Source organism: Passer domesticus, chromosome 23 (assembly GCF_036417665.1).
Source record: "Passer domesticus isolate bPasDom1 chromosome 23, bPasDom1.hap1, whole genome shotgun sequence".
Classification (NCBI taxonomy): Eukaryota; Metazoa; Chordata; class Aves; order Passeriformes; family Passeridae; genus Passer; species Passer domesticus.
Genome location: NC_087496.1, coordinates 4,135,562 through 4,141,561, shown reverse-complemented (window position 1 = coordinate 4,141,561; position 6,000 = coordinate 4,135,562).

Here is a 6,000-nt window from a genome sequence, read left to right as displayed (position 1 = left end):
CCTGATATGAACCCAGACCCACACACTAAACAGCACAGAATGTGAAATATAGAAAAGCCAAATCCTGAGGCAGCAGTGGCGGCAGAGAGAGGGAGTTATCTCCCTGTCCTTAAGGACTTAAACCCCCAGGGAATTCTGCTGCTCATTTTGACCCTGTGAGGAGGTAAATGGTGCCCTGGAAGGATAAATTGAGTCCTGGAAGGGTAAATGTGGGTCCTAAAGCCCTTCAGGAGATCTCTGCTGTTCATGGACCATTAATTATTAATTATCTTCTGTCCATGGGCCAGTGAGTGTCACTGATAAAATTCCATAATCCCATTGGGAGATGCTTCACCCAGGGAGGAGCCAAGCATTCCTACCTGGATACAATCTGAGCCTGGAACAGCACAGCAGCCTTTGCCCACTGCATTCCCAGAGGAGCAGCTTTCTCCTGCCCTGCATTCCCAGAGGGAGAGCAGGCCCATCTCCAGCAGCCCTGGAGCTGCAGAGGAAAACTCCCCCCTTGTGCAGGATCCCTGCTCCAGCAGAAGCACAGCTGGCACTGCAGGAGGGCTGAGCCCCCGTGGGATGGGACTGTGCCACCACCCTGACCCACAGGGGGTCAGTTCTGATTCTGGCAATGTTGGTTTTTATTTCTGCATTTTTATTTATATTAATAAAGAACTGTTATTCCTGCTCCCAAATCTTTGCCTGAAAGCCCCTTAATTTAAAAATTATAATAATTTGGAGGGAGGGGGTTTCCATTTTCCATTTCAGCGGAGGCTCCTGCCTTCCTTAGCAAACACCTGTCTGTTCAAACCAAGACAGCAGGGAAGGCTGGAAGCAGCAAGGTGGATGGAAGGAGAGGAAAGGAGCAGGAGGTGCTGACACTTTGATGGAGGCAGGTCAGCCTTTAGCACCAGGGCTGGTCTCTCTGGGCTCCTCAGGCTCAGTTACAGCCCCAGCCTGTGCTGGGGATGGCACTCAGAGCTGCAGCAGATGCTCTCTGAAGGCAGTTAGCTGCTGCAATAAAACCCTGAGCGTTTGGGAGCTGCAGTAACTCAGTCATGTGGGTTTTATTTCTGTGCTTTGGTCACTGACCCCACAGTGGCACTGAAAAATGGGAGTAGATTGTGTTTAGGCAGGAAATGGAGGGTGGCTGTCAAATAATAAATAAAACAAAGTGGCTGAGCCCATTTTAATTAAAGCTCAGGATGAAGTGGTTGGCTCATTCTCATGAAACTCTGCTTCCCAATTCCATGCCATTGTTTTGTGTCTGTGGATCTGGTGCAGATCAAGTCAGTTCCTGGAAAGATCCTGTGTGATCAGCAGGACTGGCTGCCAGGAATTGTGCTGCTTCTCCCTTCAGTCAGTGCCCAGCTGTGGGGTGGCCATAAATACAATGAGAAATGTGGAATTTGGATTACCTGGCTGCACAGGGGTGTGCTCAGGGAGAGAGGAGAGCCTTGAAGAGCTCTTCCAGAGTTCAGGATCAAGAAGTGAAGAAAAACTGAGGAACGGGGCAGGAGGGAATGACCAAAAGTGAGTCTCTGCTCAGCCAGAGCTGGAAAAAAACAGAGTAAAATGCTGGTTTTAGCTCAAACCAGACACCAATTTCTGATGGTGAAAGCTCAGCTTAGGTTGTACCCCAAAAATGCTGAGCATGTTCTCCCTTTGCCCTGCAAATCAGCTCCAAAACTATTTTCTTTTTTTTTTCTTTTTGTTTGTTTGTGAGAAAGGCACAGCCAAGAATCTACAGCTGGATGGGGACACGGAGCTGCCACTCCAGAGGAGCTCTGCAGCTCCTTCCCAACCACACAACACGTCTTGCATTGATTTCCCTCAGAAAAATAAATCAAAAACTTAATAAATGGAGCTGTGTGAATAACCAGCGTTTACAGGCAGCAACGTGCTGAAAAGCAGAAAACACACTTTGGGGGAAAGAAGCATTTTTTACCTTCCCAGAGGTGGAGGAAAAACAAAGGAGGAAATATGTGTTTCAGTTGAATGAAACATTGATTTGTTTTGGAGGAGGCAGGGGAGAGGGTGATCCATTCTCTTACAATTTGGCATATTTAGAAAATAAAAGATCTGGCTGATGAAAAAGAGAAGGGATTAGCATGAAAAAAAGAAAAATGTGGGGAATATGGTCCATTTTTTTCTAATATGTTTTCTTTGGTTGAAAGAATTCAGAAATTTGTCGCATCTCCGAGTCCCTCTGCACATGTCTGTCAATAAAATCTTTTCTAGCACCACCTCCCCTGCCTATTAAGATCATTTTCTCCCAGGAGCAGCAGTTATTTAGTGCCAGAATGGGTTATTTAGTTAATTTCTATGTGCATACAGAGGAGAGAGGCTCAGACTCAGCCAGAATCTGAAGATACCAAAACCTGTGTCCCCACCCGAGCATCCCTGGTGGCTGCAGGAGCTGCCAGTGGATCATTATTCATGCTGAGGGGGACTCTGTCCTCTTGTCATGCAGCTGAAATACCACTTATTTTTTGTGCTTTCTGGATGCTGCTCTTGAAGGACAAGTAGCTTTTGAAGCACACCAAGGTTAGAGCTGGCGACCTTTATTGGCACTTTTTTCCTTGGTTTATTTTTTTCCTTGCTTTTTTCCCCCCTTCTCCTTTATTTTTTTTTCTTTTTCACAATGAATGGAGGATATTTCTGGGTAATTCTTTCTCGGCTGCAGAGGGATAAGCAAAAGGCTCCCACGTGTCAGGAGCGAGAGATTGGCTGTGAGACATCATTGATTACCTGAGACATTCGGAATTGTTTCCAGCAGCACTCAGAGCAGGAAAAAAAACCACCCCGGGTTTAAGTGAGGATCCCTTGCAGGTAATAAACCTCCAGGGAGCTGTGTCTCAGGCAGGTAAAGGAGCTGTTAAGTCCTGTGGTCAGTGAGTTTTTGAAATCAGCTGCTTCCAGTTCAGCAGCATCGCTGTGCCTGGTTATTCCTGTGCACCAGGTGGTGAAGGCAGAGGATGGACAGAAATGGGAACAAGGTGTGCTCATGTTTAGGGCTGGCAGACAGGGCAGAAAAAGTCCAATTTTGGGCAGAAAAAGTCCAATTTTAGGCAAAACTGGCGGAGGAATCCCGGAACCCAGCCTGGTTTGGGTTGGAAGAGGCCTTAAAGCTCATCTCGTTCCACAATCCAGGCAGTGCTGGTGTTTTAAACTCTGGGTAGGGGAACAAAAACAAACTGGGGGAAAGGAAGGACTCAGGGCCAAATTTGTAATTTGGAGAGTGACTCTACACCTGTGATGTGTAAGGAAGGCTTGGAGTGACTCTTTAACAAGGCCTGACTGTCAGGGGCTGAGCCTGAAGTCCTTCAGACCTGCAGCCAAAATTCAAGTTGCCCCAAATCAAAGGGAGTTAGGAGGTGGTGCTCACATCCCCCAAAAGATGAGTTCTGCCAGCTGTGGTTCTTTCCAGGGGTTAATTTATCCTCTTTATTAACCCTCTCTATTAATTAACCCTTTTTATTTATTCCAGGAGTTAATTATCAGTCTGTGACTGCTGCAAGGGCAGCACTGGGTCAGGAAGGCTCAAAAAAAAAAAAAAATTAAAAAAAAGCTCTGAGAATCAATCCTGGCATTTCCCATCTTTAAATAAACTCATTTTTTTGCGGGTGAGCTTTTGGCCAGCAGGAGAAGGGTGAGAAGGGAGGAGAGGACACCTGAGCAGCAGCACAGGAATTAATCCAAGCCCTCTGGTGCCCAGCAGCTTTGATGTGGTGCTGGAACCAGCTGGGGCTCTGAAGCCAGGCACTGCTGCAGCCCTGCAAACTGCTGCTCCCTGCAGAAAATTAATAAAGAGGCCTCAGATTCCAGCCTGCATCTGACCTGAGCAGCTAAATAGGTTACACTGAGTTTTAAGGATCGCCCCAGTTTTCCCTCTAATAGGCAATTTTTCTGCTTAATTTGCAGAACAAGCAAAAAGCCATTATGTAAAATTTATCAGCAGCAATTGACTCTCATTAGAGATTGGGAGCAGCAGACTTTGTTGGAAGGGGGAAGGAGCCTCCAAATTTTCATTTACCATCCTGCGCTTGCCGGGGTTTGTGCCGACCCCTGCCCTGAACAAATTCAGCCACTGAGCCACCAGAATTTCTCTGCTCTTCTCTCAGGAGCTGCTCCCAGCCAGGCTGGGGATCCTGGTGCTGGGAGAACCAGCTGAATTGTGCCTGTGGGATGGAGGAGAGTTTGGATTTTAAACCCCATGAGACAGAGGCAAATTTGGACTTTAAAGGCCACAGGGTAGAGGCAAATTTAAATTTTAAAGCCCAATGGATAAAGACAAATTTTGACTTAAAAGCCCAATGGATAGAGGCAAATTTGGACTTTAAAGGCCACAAGATAGAGGCAAATTTAAATTTTAAAGCCCATGGGATAGAGGCAACTGACTTTAAATCCCATGGGATAGAGGCAAATTTGGACTTTAGACCCCATGGGATAGAGGCAAATTTAAGTTTTAAAGCCCAGGGATAGAGGCAAATTTGGATTTTAAACATTAATGGATAGAGGCAAATTTGGACTTTAAAGCCCATGGGATAGAGGCAAATTTTGACTTTAAACCCCATGGGATAGAGGCAAATTTGGATCTTAAAGCCCAACGGATACCGACAAATTTGGAATTTAAAGGCCAAATATATAGGCAAATTTAAATTTTTAAGCCCAGTGGATAGAAGCAAATTTGGACTTTAAAGGCCATGGGATAGAGGCAAATTTGGACTTTAAAGGCCACAGAATAGAGGCAAATTCAGACTTTAAAGCCCCATGGATGCCCCTGTGTGGCCCTGGACACTCCTACCTGAGTTCAACACCTTTAATCAGTGCTCTATTTACTGCTGCCCTCCATTCTCACCACGGTTCTGTCCCAAACGTGGCCAAGAGCTGCTGGCCAGGATTTCAGAGCCTGGGGCACAGTGCTGGGGAGCTGCTCGTGTTCCCCCTGCTGCAGCAGCATCCTTTGGCTCCAGCTGCAAGCAGCTGTGCCTTGCCCTGTGTAGGGGGACAGGTAAACCATAATATTCCTTCCTGTGAGAGACATTAGGGAGGTGGAAATTACTGCTGAAATGCTCAGATGGGGATTTCTCCTTCTCTTTTCCCCCCACAATAAATGTTAATTATAGATGAAGGCTCGCTACGGCAGAAGGGATTATAATTAATTTATATTTGATCTATTATAGGTTTCACTGCAAAATGCATTTCATTGCAACAAAGTGTATTATGAGTGTTGTGTGCTGCCAGCAGTTTACAGAAACTGGCCACAAAGCTTTGCAGCCGTTAATCCAGCACTAAGGACAGCAGCAGGCAGATAAAATGGGGAAAAAATTGAAATAATTCTGTTTAACTTGTGAGCACAGACCTGGGACTCGTTGCAGAGCTCAGCCTAACCTGAGAAATGCAGAGAGGCCCACGTGAATGGGGAAGGGAAAATCTGGATCCAATTCTGCCTGGAAATGAGGATTTATCTGTCTCTTCTGTCTCTGCTTTCAACTCCCCAGAAAAGTTAAAATCCATCTGGAAGCAGAAGAAATTTTTGTTGCTCTTGGTGCCCAGAGCAGAATGAAGGCAGTGTGACCATGGGGAGAGGCAGACAGGATTTATTCCTGACCCGAGGGCAAATCCTTACTTTCCTGAGCCTCTCTCCTTTCCCAGCACCACCTACACAGTTTTCTGGGATGGGAGGCTCTCCAAGACAGGGATTGTGTTTATCCAGGACACTCCCAAACTCCCTGTCACAGGAGAAGTGTCAGACCAGACCTACTAGGCAGGATGTTAAAAGCATAAATGGCAAGTTGATAACTTTTAATTGGCATTTCCTAAGTTCCACATGAACATCTCAGACTTCTCTCCTTGCCACCTTTTTGAGGAATCAAGATTTTCAATCTTTGTTCCATGGTTTCTTTGCCATCCCTGACCCCTGCCAGGCTCTGCTGATGCTCTCCACGCTGTCCCCTCTGCCTGGGAAGAGAATAAAAAACTGTTTTAGTGCAGCCAGGAGCTGCAGCC